Raw genomic sequence first — 19,367 nt, 5'->3', positions numbered from 1 at the left:
GGAGCGGACAGGACGACGGAGGGGAGCGGAGCACCGGACGGAGGACCGGAGAGGAGATCGGTGGTGGGGGGGGTACATAAGTGTTTCCAGTCATGGCCGATGATATTGCAGCATCGGCCATGGCTGGATTGTAATATTTCACCAGTTTTTTAGGTGAAATATTACAAATCGCTCTGATTGGCAGTTTCACTTTCAACAGCCAATCAGAGCGATCGTAGCCATGAGGGGGTGAAGCTTGGGTGAAGTACCACTCCCCCTGTCCCTGCAGATCGGGTGAAATTGGAGTTAACCCTTTCACCCGATCTGCAGGGACGCGATCATTCCATGACGCCACATAGGCGTCATGGGTCGGATTGGCACCGACTTTCATGACGCCTATGTGGCGTCAAAGGTCGGGAAGGGGTTAATGAGCTGTTGCTGACTTAATGATTATACACAGCATTATTGGCGGGCATTACCTTGGCGGCGGGCAAATGCGAGAGTCTCTCCGCTCTCAGGATGACGCGCCGCCCTCGGTGACGTCATTAAGTCGCGCGAGCGTTCAAAGCTCGCGCATGTGTTATTCCATGACTGCGCATCGCTGCGCATTGCCAGGGAACAAAACAAAGGGGGCACCATAGTTTGGGGAACTTTCCCCGCGGCACATCCGACCATGTGTCACGGCACACTAGTGTGCCGCGGAACACTGGTTGAAAATCACTGATCTAGACAACGATGCCGATCGCTGCAGCGTCGCTGTTTCGTCGTTGTGTGGTCGCTGGAGAGCTGTCACACAGACAGCTCTCCAGTGACCAACGATGCCGGTCCACGGATAACCAGGGTAAACATCGGGTTACTAAGCGCAGGGCCGATGTGACATCACCGCTGTAATCTGCTTTACGGCCAGCCGGCGCTGACAGTGCAGGAAAGCACAGCGCCGGGGGACAGACACCGGAATGTAAGTATGTAGTGTTTGTTTTTTTTTACATTTACACTGGTAACCAGGGTAAACATCGGGTTACTAAGCACGGCCCTGCACTTAGTAACCCGATGTTTACCCTGGTTACCAGTGAAGACATCGCTGGATCGGTGTCACACACACCGATTCAGCGATGTCTGAAAGTTCTGGACTTTCTGCTCCGACCAACGATGGCACAGCAGGATCCTGATCGCTGCTGCGTGTCAAACTCAACGATATCGCTATCCAGGACGCTGCAACGTCACAGATCGCTAGCGATATCGTTCAGTGTGAAGGTACCTTTAGCCAATTTCTTACCCATTTACACATATTTTCCCCCAGGCCCAGCATTCTCATTTTGTGCACCAACCTCTTGTGTGGCGCTTTGGAAAAATCAAAATATACCACATCCAATGACTCACCTTGGTCCAGTCTATAGCTTACCTCTTCATAAAAACTGATTAGATTGGTTTGACAGGAGTGATTCCTCATAAATCCGTGCTGATATGGAGATTATTCATCGACTTGCTTAATAACAATGAAACCGGCCAGCGTTTTACCTATGAGATCGAGGAGAGGGCCTTTCCCTTCCTTGATGCCATCATTACACAGTCGGGGGTGACACCCTCAATACGCCTATATACCTGAAATCAACCGCTACGAATTACCTATTGAGATTGGATAGCCACCATCCTTATTCTGAGAGAAAGGGCACTCCTAAGGCTATGTGCACACGTTCAGGATTTCTTGCAGAAATTTCCTGCGCAAAACTGGACATTTTCTGTAAAAAATCAGCGTTTTTTAGGCTGGTTTCACACTTGCGTTTTTGTCTGCAGCGTTTTTTGCACAAAAAACGCATGCGTTTTTCCCCCTATATTTAACATTGAAAACGCATGCGTTTTTTTGCACATGCGTTTGGTCGCGTTTTCAAACGCATGCGTTTTTTGTCTGCATGCGTTCATTTTCAAAAATGCTACCTGCAGTATTTTCTTGCGCGTTTTTTTGCCGCGAAAAAACGCATGCGTTTTTTCGCGGCAAAAAAATGCATTGCTGTCTATGTAAACGCATGCATTTTTAAGCACATGCGTTTGCGCTAAAAACGCATGCGTTTTTATAGAAAAAAAACCAAAAAACACACTGAAAAGCCACCCACCACCATCAAGGTGATAAAGGGATCCAAACCCTAACCCTAATCTACCCCTAACCTCACCCCTAACCGTTTAATGAACATTTTCTGACAGTCATATTGCCACGTATTTAAGTGCCACGTATCACGTATTTCAGTGCCACGTATGCCACGTGCCACGTATTTAAGTGCCACGTGCCACATATTTAAGTGCCACGTGCCACGTATTTAAGTGCCACGTGCCACGTATTAAAGTGCCACGTGCCACGTATTAAAGTGCCACGTGCCACGTATTTAAGTGCCACATATTTAAGTACCACATATTTAAGTGCCACGTGCCACATATTTAAGTGCCACGTGCCACGTATTTAAGTGCCACGTGCCACGTATTTAAGTGCCACGTATTTAAGTGCCACGTGCCACGTATTTAAGTGCCACGTATTTAAGTACCACGTATTTCAGTTGCACGTATTTCAGTGCCACGTATTTCAGTCACGTTTAGGGTTAGGGGTAGGGGTAGGGTTAGGGTTAGGGTTTTCTTGTGTTTTCTTGTGTTTTCTTGTGTTTTTCTATAAAAACGCATGCGTCTAAAAAACGCATGCGTTTTACCGCGTTTACATGCGTTTTTCACACATGCGTTTTTTTTAAAAACGCATGCAGATAAAAACGCAAGTGTGAAACCAGCCTTACCGCGTTTTTACAGCGTTTTTGGTGTGCTTTTTTGCGGATTTTTCCGGAGGTTCCCAATGCAATAATATAGTGGGAAATATGCAAAAAATCCGCAAAATTAATGAACATGCTGCGTTTCTTACCGCAATGCGTTTTATTTGTGGAGAAAAAAAACGCATCATGTGCACAAAAATTGCGGAATACATTCTAAATGATGGGATGCATAATGTATGTTTTTTTTGCGTTTTTATAGCATTTTATAGCGAAAAAAACGCGAGAAAAATGCAAAAAAATCTGCAACGTGTGTACACAGCCTCAGGGCCAATATCTGAGATTATGTCAAAACTGCTGGGATATAAAAGATTTCAAAGCAAAATCAGGTGATCTAAGAGCCAGATTCATGGTGAGGGGTTACCCTGATTAGGTGCTCAGGGAGGTATTTCATCATGCACAAAATTAAAAGAAGAGAGGACCTATTGACACCACAGAATAGGACGGATACTGCAAATAAATGCATTCGTCTCATAACAACTTTTGACAATGGGGCAGAAACAGTTAGAAACATTGTAAAAAAAACATTGGAATGTCCTCCGTATGGAGATATTGGGGATGTCATTGGGGCCTCGTCACAAATCACTTACTGAAAAAGCAGATCTTTGGGTGATAGATTGGGGCACAGTCACTTCTCATCATCCAGGGGCACAAAAACGTGGCTACCGGATAAACCTAAGGGCTGCTTCAGATGTGGCACATGTGTAGCCTGTGAGTTCATTGAGAATGGCAAAGCATTTTACAATTATGTCAAGGTGAAGGATTTCATAAATTGTAAAACTAAGGGGATTATTTATAAGGCAACATGCGGCTGCGGTAAATCGTATGTGGGAAAAACAACTGGAGAATTCAGAAGGGTGGGGGGAGCATGTGGGGGATATTCGAAATGAGAGGGACACACCACTGGCGAAACATACCATTGGACAACATGGGGGGAACATTAAAGTGATTAAATTTATGGGTGCGGACAAGATTAAACCTCCGGTGAGAGGAGGAGACTTTGGCAGAAGGTATTGCAGAGGGAGTCTCTATGGATCTTTCATTTTGGACACACAGCAAACTTGGGGTCTGAACGAACAACTCAATTACAGTTGTGTTATGACCCCAATGGCAGAGGGTCTCAAAAGTACATACCAAGTCTGCAAACACAAAAAACCAGCTCATAGGGCAGTGGTAACTGGGCTGACCATATATCTAATCCTAGCACCACAAATAGCAGCAGCCGGGGAACGTGCCTACGTTGGTTCTAGACGTCTCGCGCCAGCCGGAGAACTAATTAACCCTAGAAGGGAAAAGATAGACCTTTCTTGCCTCCAGAGAAAAGACCCCAAAAGTTGGATACAAGCCCCCAACAAATAATAACGGTGAGGTAAGGAGAAAAGACAAACGTAAGAATGAACTAGATATTTAGCAAAGAGAGGCCCACTAACTAATAGCAGAATATAGTAAGATGACTTATACGGTCAGCAAAAACCCTATCAAAATTTCCATGCTGGATATTCAAGAACCCCCGAACCGTCTAACGGCCCGGGGGGAGAACACCAGCCCCCTAGAGCTTCCAGCAAAATCAGGAATCACATTTAGTACAAGCTGGACAAAAAAATAAGAGCAATGCAAATAACCAAAAAACAAGGAAGCAGGACTTAGCTTAATTTTGCAAGATCCAGGACCAGCAGACAGGAGCAAACAGAAAGGAACTGATTACAACGATGCCAGGCACAGGACTGAGAATCCAGGAAGTTTATATAGCAACACCCCTGGACTAACGACCCAGGTGGGTGCCAAACTGAGGAAAGACAATCCCAGAGTCATATCACTAGTGACCACAAGAGGGAGCCAAAAAAGTCTAATTCACAACAGTACCCCCCCCCTTTAAGGAGGGGTCACCGAACCCTCACCAAGACCACCAGGGCGATCAGGATGAGCAGCGTGAAAGGCACGAACTAAATCGGCCGCATGTACATCAGAGGCAACCACCCAGGAATTATCCTCCTGACCATAGCCCTTCCACTTGACCAGATACTGAAGCCTCCGCCTGGAGAGACGAGAATCCAAGATCTTCTCCACCACGTACTCCAACTCGCCCTCAACCAACACCGGAGCAGGAGGCTCAACAGAAGGAACCACAGGTACAACGTACCGCCGCAACAAAGACCTATGGAACACGTTGTGAATGGCAAACGACACCGGAAGATCCAAGCGAAAGGACACAGGATTAAGGATTTCCAATATCTTGTAAGGACCAATGAAGCGAGGCTTAAATTTAGGAGAGGAGACCTTCATAGGAACAACTCGAGAAGATAGCCATACCAAATCCCCAACACGAAGTCGGGGACCCACACCGCAGCGGCGGTTGGCAAAACGCTGAGCCTTCTCCTGTGACAACTTTAAGTTGTCCACCACATGATTCCAGATCTGCTGCAACCTATCCACCACGGAATCTACCCCAGGACAGTCAGAAGGCTCCACATGTCCCGAGGAAAAACGAAGATGGAAACCAGAGTTGCAAAAAAATGGCGAAACCAAAGTAGCGGAACTAGCCCGATTATTAAGGGCAAACTCAGCCAACGGCAAGAAGGTCACCCAATCATCCTGATCTGCAGAAACAAAACACCTCAAATAAGCCTCCAGAGTCTGATTAGTTCGCTCCGTTTGTCCATTAGTCTGAGGATGAAAGGCAGACGAAAACGACAAATCAATGCCCATCTTAGCACAAAAGGATCGCCAGAACCTGGAAACAAACTGGGATCCTCTGTCAGACACAATATTCTCAGGAATGCCGTGTAAACGAACCACATTCTGAAAGAACAAAGGAACCAGATCGGAAGAGGAAGGCAGCTTAGGCAAAGATACCAAATGGACCATCTTGGAAAAGCGATCACACTTTTTTGGAAGTGCATTTGAACAGCAAGGAGGCTTGTTGTTGAAGGGAAATAGAGGAAAAAAAAAAAAAAAAAAAATCTTTAAATCTTCAGCATAGCGAGTGTGAGCGAGCTGAGTGTGACCTGAGCGTAAGTGTGAACGGCGGTAAGTGTGACTTGTGACTCAGTGAAGAGGTATTTGGAAGGCCTTTAACAAATACATGTGTGAATTTGTGTGAGTTGTTGAATTGGGAGTAGCTATATTCACAAGGGGTTAACTTAGGGTGGGCGGTCATAATCAAGGGTTTATAAGGGGCAGCTGTTTGGGGCTCAAGTCCTTTTTGGAAGTGCATTTGAACAGCAAGGAGGCTTGTTGTTGAAGGGAAATAGAGGAAAAAAAAAATAAAAATCTTTAAATCTTCAGCATAGCGAGTGTGAGCGAGCTGAGTGTGACCTGAGCGTAAGTGTGAACGGCGGTAAGTGTGACTTGTGACTCAGTGAAGAGGTATTTGGAAGGCCTTTAACAAATACATGTGTGAATTTGTGTGAGTTGTTGAATTGGGAGTAGCTATATTCACAAGGGGTTAACTTAGGGTGGGCGGTCATAATCAAGGGTTTATAAGGGGCAGCTGTTTGGGGCTCAAGTCCTTTTTGGAAGTGCATTTGAACAGCAAGGAGGCTTGTTGTTGAAGGGAAATAGAGGGAAAAAAAAAATAAAAATCTTTAAATCTTCAGCATAGCGAGTGTGAGCGAGCTGAGTGTGACCTGAGCGTAAGTGTGAACGGCGGTAAGTGTGACTTGTGACTCAGTGAAGAGGTATTTGGAAGGCCTTTAACAAATACATGTGTGAATTTGTGTGAGTTGTTGAATTGGGAGTAGCTATATTCACAAGGGGTTAACTTAGGGTGGGCGGTCATAATCAAGGGTTTATAAGGGGCAGCTGTTTGGGGCTCAAGTCCTTTTTGGAAGTGCATTTGAACAGCAAGGAGGCTTGTTGTTGAAGGGAAATAGAGGGGAAAAAAAAAAAAAATCTTTAAATCTTCAGCATAGCGAGTGTGAGCGAGCTGAGTGTGACCTGAGCGTAAGTGTGAACGGCGGTAAGTGTGACTTGTGACTCAGTGAAGAGGTATTTGGAAGGCCTTTAACAAATACATGTGTGAATTTGTGTGAGTTGTTGAATTGGGAGTAGCTATATTCACAAGGGGTTAACTTAGGGTGGGCGGTCATAATCAAGGGTTTATAAGGGGCAGCTGTTTGGGGCTCAAGTCCTTTTTGGAAGTGCATTTGAACAGCAAGGAGGCTTGTTGTTGAAGGGAAATAGAGGAAAAAAAATAAATAAAAATCTTTAAATCTTCAGCATAGCGAGTGTGAGCGAGCTGAGTGTGACCTGAGCGTAAGTGTGAACGGCGGTAAGTGTGACTTGTGACTCAGTGAAGAGGTATTTGGAAGGCCTTTAACAAATACATGTGTGAATTTGTGTGAGTTGTTGAATTGGGAGTAGCTATATTCACAAGGGGTTAACTTAGGGTGGGCGGTCATAATCAAGGGTTTATAAGGGGCAGCTGTTTGGGGCTCAAGTCCTTTTTGGAAGTGCATTTGAACAGCAAGGAGGCTTGTTGTTGAAGGGAAATAGAGGAAAAAAAAGAAATAAAAATCTTTAAATCTTCAGCATAGCGAGTGTGAGCGAGCTGAGTGTGACCTGAGCGTAAGTGTGAACGGCGGTAAGTGTGACTTGTGACTCAGTGAAGAGGTATTTGGAAGGCCTTTAACAAATACATGTGTGAATTTGTGTGAGTTGTTGAATTGGGAGTAGCTATATTCACAAGGGGTTAACTTAGGGTGGGCGGTCATAATCAAGGGTTTATAAGGGGCAGCTGTTTGGGGCTCAAGTCCTTTTTGGAAGTGCATTTGAACAGCAAGGAGGCTTGTTGTTGAAGGGAAATAGAGGAAAAAAAAAAAAAAAAAATCTTTAAATCTTCAGCATAGCGAGTGTGAGCGAGCTGAGTGTGACCTGAGCGTAAGTGTGAACGGCGGTAAGTGTGACTTGTGACTCAGTGAAGAGGTATTTGGAAGGCCTTTAACAAATACATGTGTGAATTTGTGTGAGTTGTTGAATTGGGAGTAGCTATATTCACAAGGGGTTAACTTAGGGTGGGCGGTCATAATCAAGGGTTTATAAGGGGCAGCTGTTTGGGGCTCAAGTCCTTTTTGGAAGTGCATTTGAACAGCAAGGAGGCTTGTTGTTGAAGGGAAATAGAGGAAAAAAAAAAAATAAAAATCTTTAAATCTTCAGCATAGCGAGTGTGAGCGAGCTGAGTGTGACCTGAGCGTAAGTGTGAACGGCGGTAAGTGTGACTTGTGACTCAGTGAAGAGGTATTTGGAAGGCCTTTAACAAATACATGTGTGAATTTGTGTGAGTTGTTGAATTGGGAGTAGCTATATTCACAAGGGGTTAACTTAGGGTGGGCGGTCATAATCAAGGGTTTATAAGGGGCAGCTGTTTGGGGCTCAAGTCCTTTTTGGAAGTGCATTTGAACAGCAAGGAGGCTTGTTGTTGAAGGGAAATAGAGGGAAAAAAAAAAAAAATCTTTAAATCTTCAGCATAGCGAGTGTGAGCGAGCTGAGTGTGACCTGAGCGTAAGTGTGAACGGCGGTAAGTGTGACTTGTGACTCAGTGAAGAGGTATTTGGAAGGCCTTTAACAAATACATGTGTGAATTTGTGTGAGTTGTTGAATTGGGAGTAGCTATATTCACAAGGGGTTAACTTAGGGTGGGCGGTCATAATCAAGGGTTTATAAGGGGCAGCTGTTTGGGGCTCAAGTCCTTTTTGGAAGTGCATTTGAACAGCAAGGAGGCTTGTTGTTGAAGGGAAATAGAGGAAAAAAAAAAAATACAAAGTATTAATTAACACTTGGAACAGCAATTCCTCCTTTGGAAACTCCCTGATTCCAAAGTGTGAACGGCGGTAAGTGTGACTTGTGACTCAGTGACTTTGGAATCAGGGAGTTTCCAAAGGAGGAATTGCTGTTCCAAGTGTTAATTAATACTTTGTATTTTTTTTTTTTTTTTTTTTTTTTTTATTTAACATTTCTGTCTGGTGCAATCCCCATTAGGAAATGTGCTCCACAATTGTTAATGCCATCCAGTGCACATCTTGCCACATGTATGCAGTCCTTGATCAGCCGGTCGAGGGTGCATACTGCTGTGCGAGATGTGAGCACGTTGTGCATTTGGAAACCCAGATACTGGATCTAAATGTGCAGCTGGCAACACTGAGATCCATAGACAATATGGAGAGGAGTCTTCTGCTCACAGAGCAGACGCTCAATGGGATAGATGAGGAGGGGGATGGTAGGATGGAGCTGCAGGACAGTGAGGCAGTTAGCTGGGTGACAGTTAGGAAGCGGGGTAGAGGGAAGAGTGCCAGGGAGGCTAGTCCTGATCTGGCACACCCCAATAAGTTTGCTAAGTTGGCAGATGAGGGGGGTGCCAGTACAGGGGTAGCACTGCTGCAGCCAGGCATGTCCTCTGAAAGCCGGAGGAGTGACTGCTCCAGTAAGGAGGGAAATAGGAGAGCAGGGCAGGCCAGACAGGTGCTGGTAGTGGGGGACTCAATTATTAGGGGAACAGATAGGGCAATCTGTCACAAAGACAGGGATCGTCGAACGGTGTGCTGCCTACCTGGCGCTCGAGTCCGACACATCGCTGATCGGGTGGACAGATTACTGGGAGGGGCTGGTGAGGACCCAGCGGTCATGGTGCACATTGGCACAAATGACAAAGTTAGAGGTAGGTGGAAGGTCCTTAAAGATGATTTCAGGGAATTAGGCTGCAAGCTGAAAGCAAGGACCTCCAACGTGGTATTTTCTGAAATATTGCCTGTACCACGTGCCACGCCAGAGAGGCAACGGGAGATTAGGGAGGTTAATAAGTGGCTCAAGAATTGGTGTAGGAAGGAGGGGTTTGGGTTCCTGCAGAACTGGGCCGACTTCTCAGTTGGCTACAGGCTCTACGCTAGGGATGGGCTGCACCTCAATGGGGAAGGTGCAGCTGTGCTGGGGGAGAAAATGGTTAGAAGGTTGGAGGAGTGTTTAAACTAGGGATTGGGGGGGAGGGTATTCATTTTATAGGAGGGGAAGATAGTGCAGATAGAGACCTGGGCACAAATATGGAAGCTGGGGGTGGCGGTGGCTTGGGGGGTGGGGTTAGAATAGTTAGTAATTTAAGAAAGAATAGAGGTACAGAGAGGAACATCAAGTGCATGTATACTAATGCCAGAAGCCTCGCCAACAAAATGGACGAATTAGAACTAATGTTGTTGGAACATAATTATGACATGGTGGGGATATCTGAAACATGGCTGGATGAGAGCCATGACTTGGCTGTTAACTTGCAGGGCTATAGTCTGTTCAGGAATGACCGTACAGATAAGCGAGGGGGTGGGGTGTGTCTGTATGTAAAATCAACCTTAAAACCCATCCTGCGTGATAATATAGGTGAATCTAATGAAAATGTAGAGTCCCTGTGGGTGGAGATAAGGGGAGGGGGAAAAAATAATAAATTACTGATAGGGGTTTGTTATAAATCTCCAAAAATAATGGAAGCAATGGAGAATATCCTCGTAAAGCAAATAGATGAAGCTGCGACTCAAGGAGAAGTCATTATTATGGGGGACTTCAACTACCCTGAAATAGATTGGGGAACAGAAACCTGCAGTTCCAGCAAAGGTAATCGGTTTTTGACAACTATGAGAGACAATTACCTTTCACAACTGGTTCAGGACCCAACAAGCAGGGGGGCACTGCTAGACCTAATATTAACCAACAGGCCAGACCGCATATCAAATATAAGGGTTGGGGGTTACTTGGGGAATAGTGATCACAAAATAATAAGTTTTCAGGTCTCCTTTAATAAGATGTGTAGTAGAGGGGTGACAAGGACACTAAACTTCAGGAGGGCAAATTTCCAACGGATGAGAGAGGATCTTGGTGCAATTAACTGGGACGATATCCTGAGGCATAAAAATACACAAAGAAAATGGGAGACATTTATTAGCATCCTGGATAGGACCTGTGCACAGTATATACCGTATGGGAATAAACATACTAGAAATAGGAGGAAACCAATATGGCTAAATAAAGCTGTAAGGGGCGCAATAAGTGACAAAAAGAAAGCATTTAGAGAATTAAAGGAAGTAGGTAGTGAGGAGGCATTAACTAAATACAAAAAATTAAATAAATTATGTAAAAAGCAAATCAAGGCAGCAAAGATTGAGACAGAGAGACTCATTGCTAGAGAGAGCAAAAATAACCCCAAAATATTCTTTAACTACATAAATAGTAAGAAACTAAAAAATGATAGTGTTGGCCCCCTTAAAAATAGTCTGGGTGAAATGGTGGATGAGGATGAGGAAAAAGCCAATGTGCTAAATTACTTTTTTTCATCAGTATTTACAAAAGAAAATCCCATGGCAGCCAATATGACTAGTGATAATAATCCCCAATTTAATGTTACCTGCTTAACCCAGCAGGAAGTACGGCGGCATCTAAAAATCACAAAAATTGACAAATCTCCGGGCCCGGATGGGATACACCCCCGAGTACTGCAGGAATTAAGTACAGTCATTGATAGACCATTATTTTTAATCTTTAAAGAGTCCATAATAACAGGGTCTGTACCACAGGACTGGCGTATAGCAAATGTGGTGCCAATATTCAAAAAGGGGACAAAAACTGAACTCGGAAATTATAGGCCAGTAAGTTTAACCTCTACTGTGGGTAAAATCCTGGAGGGCATTCTAAGGGATGCTATACTGGAGTATCTGAAGAGGAATAACCTCATGACCCAGTATCAGCACGGGTTTACTAGGGACCGATCATGTCAGACTAATTTGATCAGCTTCTATGAAGAGGTAAGTTCCGGACTGGACCAAGGGAACCCAGTAGATGTAGTGTATATGGACTTTTCAAAAGCTTTTGATACGGTGCCACACAAAAGGTTGATACATAAAATGAGAATAATGGGGATAGGGGAAAATATGTGCAAGTGGGTTGAGAGTTTGCTCAGGGATAGGAAACAAAGGGTGGTTATTAATGGAGCACACTCGGACTGGGTCACGGTTAGTAGTGGGCAGGGGCGGAACTACCGGGGTCGCAGAGGTCGCGGCTGCACCAGGGCCCGGGCCCAAAAGAGGGCCCGGTGCCGCCGCGACCTCTGCGACCTCGGTAGTCCGCCGTGGGCGCAGCTTACCGGGCCGCCGCCAGGATGAATTGCAGGCTGAGCGGCCGGTCACTGTGGGGGCAGGCCGTGCGGCGTCACGTTCCTCGGCTCCTCCTCCTCCTTTTCGCGGGGCTGCCAGGCGCGCGCGCGCTGCCTGGGGGACTTCGAGCGGTGAAGGTACGTGCAGCAACAGGACATGTGGGGGGTGCGACATGTGGGTGCGCCATGCTCTTCCCAGGTCCCGGGCTGCCTGGCGATGCCGATCGCCGGGCCCACGGCCCAGGTATGTCCGGGCGGCAGGAGCCGGTGCCATTATCGTTTAGCTGGGGGGGGGGTGCCCTGCAATCCCCCCTACAAGTGCTCAAACCGCCCTGTGAAACTGTATTGGGGAGCCATGGGATGCATTCCCCCCCCCCCCACCACATACATTGGTTTTGTGTATCTGCAATTCTTTTAAATGTAATGGCTGCAGTTATTGCGTGGTATATACAATTGCTCTGTTTGAACTTTCTTTGTGTCTATATTTAGGGTTTAACACCTGGATTTATTTTTCAAATTTCATTTTCAGATTGTTTAACTTTTATAACAGTTTATATCCACCATGTCCTCTTACTCTTTCTGCAAACCTGCAGAAAACTACTAAATAGCTGTTCATTGAAAATTCAAAGAATATGCAAAGTGTAGTTAAAAACAGAGGCAGGAACAGCCATCACCCCACAGACACATTGAATGCTTTGTCCCATACAGTGTGATGCAGGAGGGCTGGCATTTCAGCAAGCATCAATCTATTTAATAAAGCATTTAAGCTTGTTAATCAAAAAAAAAATACCTTTACCATTTGAGAATGGTACCACAAAAGCATCATACAAAGAAGGCAGGCAATCAACAATTGCAAAAAGCATTTAAATTAATAAATGTTCCCATTTCCTTTTCTACAGTGACAAGAATATTCATATTGCGTTTTATTACGTTCCTGTTTGAACACAGTTTGCCGTTTTAAGCATTTGTTCGAGTTGATTCTTTGAAACCGTTTTTATGTTGTTCCGCTTTGGTTAAGAAGCATGACCAGCACTGACTGAAAAACCAATTTCTGCAGGTAAAAATTCTTAACATGTAAACTTAATTTCCAGGTAATGTATTAGACTGTCAGCTAATTTTCCTTACAATCTTTTCTTTTTAGGGGATGCAACATGAAAGTTCATCTTTTGAGGGTAAGCTGTTGTTTACAACACTTTTTTCTTATCTTTCGGAAATGTTTTTTTTGCAATAGATATTTACTTCTTAGTTTAACATTGTATGCGTGTGTCTGTATATCATTTTTTTTTTTTTTTTGGGGGGGGGCCCCATTCAAAAGTTCGCACCGGGGCCCGCAGGACTGTTGTTACGCCCCTGGTAGTGGGGTACCACAGGGGTCAGTATTGGGCCCTCTTCTTTTTAACATATTTATTAATGACCTTGTAGGGGGCATTCAGAGTAGAATTTCAATATTTGCAGATGACATTAAACTCTGCAGGGTAATCAATACAGGGGAGGACAATTTTATATTACAGGCTGATTTATGTAAACTAGAAGCTTGGGCTGATAAATGGCAAATGAGCTTTAATGGGGATAAATGTAAGGTCATGCACTTGGGTAGAAGTAATAAGATGTATAACTATGTGCTTAATTCTAAAACTCTGGGCAAAACCGTCAATGAAAAAGACCTGGGTGTATGGGTGGATGACAAACTCATATTCAGTGGCCAGTGTCAGGCAGCTGCTACAAAGGCAAATAAAATAATGGGATGCATTAAAAGAGGCATAGATGCTCATGAGGAGAACATAATTTTACCTCTATACAAGTCACTAGTGCGACCACACTTAGAATACTGTGCACAGTTCTGGTCTCCGGTGTATAAGAAAGACATAGCTGAACTGGAGCAGGTGCAGAGAAGAGCAACCAAGGTTATTAGAGGACTGGGGGGTCTGCAATACCAAGATAGGTTATTACACTTGGGGCTATTTAGTTTGGAAAAACGAAGACTAAGGGGTGATCTTATGTTAATGTATAAATATATGAGGGGACAGTACAAAGACCTTTCTGCTGATCTTTTTAATCATAGACCGCTGACAGGGACAAGGGGGCATCCTCTACGTCTGGAGGAAAAAAGGTTTAAGCATAATAACAGACGCGGATTCTTTACTGTAAGAGCAGTGAGACTATGGAACTCTCTGCCGTATGATGTTGTAATGAGTGACTCATAGCTTCAATTTAAGAGGGGACTGGATACCTTTCTGGAAAAGTATAATATTACAGGGTATATATATTAGATTCCTTGATAAGGCGTTGATCCAGGGAACTAGTCTGATTGCCGTATGTGGGGTCGGGAAGGAATTTTTTTCCCCATGATGGAGCTTACTCTTTGCCACATGGGTTTTTTTTGCCTTCCCCTGGATCAACATGTTAGGGCATGTTAGGTTAGGCTATGGGTTGAACTAGATGGACTTAAAGTCTTCCTTCAACCTTAATAACTATGTAACTATGTAACATACCACCCAGATGACAGACATGCCCTGAGACACCGGAAGATCTGAAATGAAATCCATGGAAATGTGTGTCCAAGGCCTCTTCGGGACAGGCAAGGGCAAGAGCAACCCGCTGGCACGAGAACAGCAAGGCTTAGCTCGAGCACAAGTCCCACAGGTCTGCACAAATGACCGCACATCCCGTGACAAGGAAGGCCACCAAAAGGACCTAGCCACCAGATCTCTGGTGCCAAAAATTCCCGGATGCCCTGCCAACACCGAGGAATGAACCTCGGAAATGACTCTGCTGGTCCACTTATCAGGAACAAACAGTCTGTCAGGTGGACAAGAGTCAGGTCTACCAGCCTGAAATCTCTGCAAATCGCAAATCCGGATAAATGGCTGACAGGATAACTCCCTCTTTGAGAATACCAACTGGTTCTGCGACTCCAGGAGAGTCAGGCACAAAGCTCCTTGAAAGAGCATCAGCCTTCACATTCTTTGAACCTGGTAAATACGAGACCACAAAGTCAAAACGGGAGAAAAACAATGACCAGCGGGCCTGTCTAGGATTCAGGCGTTTAGCAGACTCGAGATACATCAGATTTTTGTGATCAGTCAAGACCACCACACGATGCTTAGCACCCTCGAGCCAATGACGCCACTCCTCAAATGCCCACTTCATGGCTAACAACTCCCGATTGCCAACATCATAATTCCGCTCAGCAGGCGAAAACTTCCTAGAGAAAAAAGCACATGGTCTCATTACAGAGCAACCAGGGCCTCTCTGTGACAAAACGGCCCCTGCCCCAATCTCAGAAGCATCCACTTCAACCTGAAAGGGAAGTGAGACATCAGGCTGGCACAAAACAGGCGCCGAAGTAAACCGGCGCTTCAACTCTTGAAAAGCTTCCACGGCTGCAGGAGCCCAGTTAGCAACATCAGAACCTTTCTTGGTCATATCCGTCAAAGGTTTAACAACGCTAGAAAAATTAGCGATAAAACGACGGTAGAAGTTAGAAAAACCCAAGAACTTCTGAAGACTCTTAACTGACGTGGGTTGAGTCCAATCATGAATAGCTCGGACCTTGACTGGGTCCATCTCCACTGCAGAAGGGGAAAAAATAAAACCCAAAAAGGGAACCTTCTGTACCCCAAAGAGACACTTTGAGCCCTTAACAAACAAAGCATTCTCACGCAAAACCTGAAACACAATCCTGACCTGCTCTACATGCGAGTCCCAATCATCAGAAAAAACTAGAATATCATCCAGATAAACAATCATAAATTTATCCAGATACTTCCGGAAAATATCATGCATAAAGGACTGAAACACTGAAGGAGCATTAGAGAGCCCGAAAGGCATCACCAAGTACTCAAAATGACCTTCGGGCATATTAAATGCATTTTTCCATTCATCTCCTTGCTTAATGCGCACAAGGTTGTACGCACCACGAAGATCTATCTTGGTGAACCACTTGGCACCTTTAATCCGGGCAAACAAGTCCGACAACAGAGGCAAAGGATACTGAAATTTAACAGTGATTTTATTCAGAAGCCGATAGTCAATACAAGGTCTCAAAGATCCGTCCTTCTTGGCCACAAAAAAGAATCCCGCACCAAGAGGGGAAGAGGATGGACGGATATGCCCCTTCTCCAGAGATTCCTTGATATACGAACGCATTGCGGTATGCTCAGGTACAGACAGATTAAATAATCTTCCCTTAGGAAATTTACTACCTGGAATCAAATCTATAGCGCAGTCACAGTCCCTATGAGGAGGAAGAGCACTGGACCTGGACTCACTGAATACATCCTGGTAATCAGACAAATACTCAGGAACTTCCGAAGGAGTAGAGGAAGCAATAGACACCGGCGGGGAATCACCATGAATTCCCCGACAGCCCCAACTTGACACAGACATTGCCTTCCAATCCAAGACTGGATTATGGGTCTGTAACCATGGCAGACCCAAAACGACCAAATCATGCATTTTATGCAGAACAAGAAAACGAATCACCTCCCGATGTTCAGGAGTCATGCACATGGTTACCTGTGTCCAAAACTGCGGTTTATTTTCCGTCAATGGCGTAGCATCAATACCTCCAAGAGGGATAGGATTTACCAACGGCTCAAGAACAAAACCACAGCGCTTGGCAAACGACAGATCCATAAGACTCAGGGCAGCACCTGAATCCACAAACGCCATAACAGGGTAGGAGGACAATGAGCAAATTAAAGTCACAGACAAAATAAATTTAGGTTGCAAATTACCAATGGCGACAGGACTAACAACCCTAGTTAGGCGTTTAGAGCATGCTGATATAACATGTGTAGAATCACCACAGTAAAAACACAACCCATTCTGACGTCTATGATTTTTCCGTTCATTTCTAGTCTGAATTCTACCACATTGCATTAAATCAGGTGTTTGTTCAGACAACACCACCAGAGGATTCGCGGCTTTGCGCTCCCGCAAACGCCGGTCAATTTGAATAGCCAGCGCCATGGAATCATTCAGACCTGTAGGAATGGAGAAACCCACCATCACATTCTTAATGGCTTCAGAAAGGCCATTTCTGAAATTTGCAGGCAGAGCACACTCATTCCACTGAGTAAGCACGGACCATTTCCGAAATTTTTGGCAATACACTTCAGCTTCATCCTGACCCTGAGAAATAGCCAGCAAGGCTTTTTCTGCCTGAATTTCAAGATTGGGTTCCTCGTAAAGCAATCCGAGCGCCAGAAAAAACGCATCAATATTTGCCAATGCCGGATCTCCTGGCGCTAGCAAGAAGGCCCAATCCTGAGGGTCGCCCCGTAAGAAAGAGATAACAATTTTTACTTGCTGAGCTGAGTCTCCAGATGAACGGGGTCTCAGAGATAGAAACAATTTACAATTATTCCTGAAATTCCTAAACTTAAATCGGTCTCCAGAGAACAGTTCAGGAATAGGTATTTTAGGTTCAGACATTGGACTACTGGTAACAAAATCTTGTATGCCCTGCACACGAGCAGCAAGCTGATCCATACTTGTAATCAAAGTCTGGACATTCATGTCTGCAGCAAGCACAAGCCACTCAGAGGTAAAGGGGAGGAAAAAAGAGAGGAAAGAAAAAAAAAAAACTCAGACTTTCCTTTCTTGTAATCCCACTTCTGCAATGCATTAAACATTCAACCTTGGCCTGGCATACTGTTATGACCCCAATGGCAGAGGGTCTCAAAAGTACATACCAAGTCTGCAAACACAAAAAACCAGCTCTTAGGGCAGTGGTAACTGGGCTGACCATATATCTAATCCTAGCACCACAAATAGCAGCAGCCGGGGAACGTGCCTACGTTGGTTCTAGACGTCTCGCGCCAGCCGGAGAACTAACTAACCCTAGAAGGGAAAAGATAGACCTTTCTTGCCTCCAGAGAAAAGACCCCAAAAGTTGGATACAAGCCCCCAACAAATAATAACGGTGAGGTAAGGAGAAAAGACAAACGTAAGAATGAACTAGATATTTAGCAAAGAGAGGCCCACTAACTAATAGCAGAATATAGTAAGATGACTTATACGGTCAGCAAAAACCCTATCAAAATTTCCACGCTGGATATTCAAGAACCCCCGAACCGTCTAACGGCCCGGGGGGAGAACACCAGCCCCCTAGAGCTTCCAGCAAAATCAGGAATCACATTTAGTACAAGCTGGACAAAAAAATAAGAGCAATGCAAATAACCAAAAAACAAGGAAGCAGGACTTAGCTTAATTTTGCAAGATCCAGGACCAGCAGACAGGAGCAAACAGAAAGGAACTGATTACAACGATGCCAGGCACAGGACTGAGAATCCAGGAAGTTTATATAGCAACACCCCTGGACTAACGACCCAGGTGGGTGCCAAACTGAGGAAAGACAATCCCAGAGTCATATCACTAGTGACCACAAGAGGGAGCCAAAAAAGTCTAATTCACAACACAGTTGTTTTCTTTAGGATATTCCATTGTAACGGAACGGTCTACTGAAGAGTAGTGATGAGCGAATATACTCGTTACTCGAGATTTCCCGGGCATGCTCGGGTGCCCTCCGAGTATTTGTTATTGCTCGGAGATTTAGTTTTCCTTGCAGCAGCTGAATGATTTACATCTGTTAGCCAGCTTGATTACATGTGAGGATTCCCTAGCAACCAGGCAACTCGGGAAATTTCGAGTAATAAGTATATTCGCTCATCATTACTGAAGAGCTCTCCCTTAACTGTAACAATACCATGGGCTCAGTCCTCACCCCTTTAAATAAATAGCCCCCCTCCTTGCTCTCCTTCCTTCCCCCCTTCCCCCCTCTTTTTCTATTATTAATATTAAGCATATTCTTATCTCATATTCACCTTTTGGTACTGGGAAAACTGTATACCTTAAACTGGTCAGTAAAAACAGATTCATATAGGTTTATTATAACCAATCGTATAAGCATACGGAGCTGTATTTACAGCATTTATCTCAGGTTAGTCTCTTCTTCTCCTATCTTTCTCTAACCACGGACTGATTGTGGATACAGTATATAGGGAATGGATGAGAGGAGCGCCCATTTCAGGCTAATTCTGCCACTGTAGGGAAATACCTATGTGAATGGCAGTGTGGTTGCTATGGACACCCCACGGTTGACATCAAACACCTGTGGTACATTACCGTAACAGGAGTTCCTGTGGGATAGATCCATCGCAATCTTGTATTCCACCGCTAAACCGGAAGTTACGCCATGCAAAAAGCATGCGTTCCAAAGACCGGAAGTCTCAGCGCTTCCTGTCACATGATTGCTTGCTGTTCGGAAAACCTGACTACCATCGTGGCGTGCATTCCAGGCAGATGGATCTGCACTCCGGGGGCAGGAAATAGCATCAGATGCCGTTATAGTGGGAGATGGACTGGGTAACTATAACATCAATGTGGACAGGACGGTAGGTGGACTGAATTTCATATAGGGACACTAAGACACCGGTTAGGCCCATTTTCTGGTACTA

Source organism: Ranitomeya variabilis, chromosome 2 (assembly GCF_051348905.1).
Source record: "Ranitomeya variabilis isolate aRanVar5 chromosome 2, aRanVar5.hap1, whole genome shotgun sequence".
In the NCBI taxonomy this organism is placed as follows: Eukaryota; Metazoa; Chordata; class Amphibia; order Anura; family Dendrobatidae; genus Ranitomeya; species Ranitomeya variabilis.
This window is presented reverse-complemented; position numbering follows the sequence as displayed.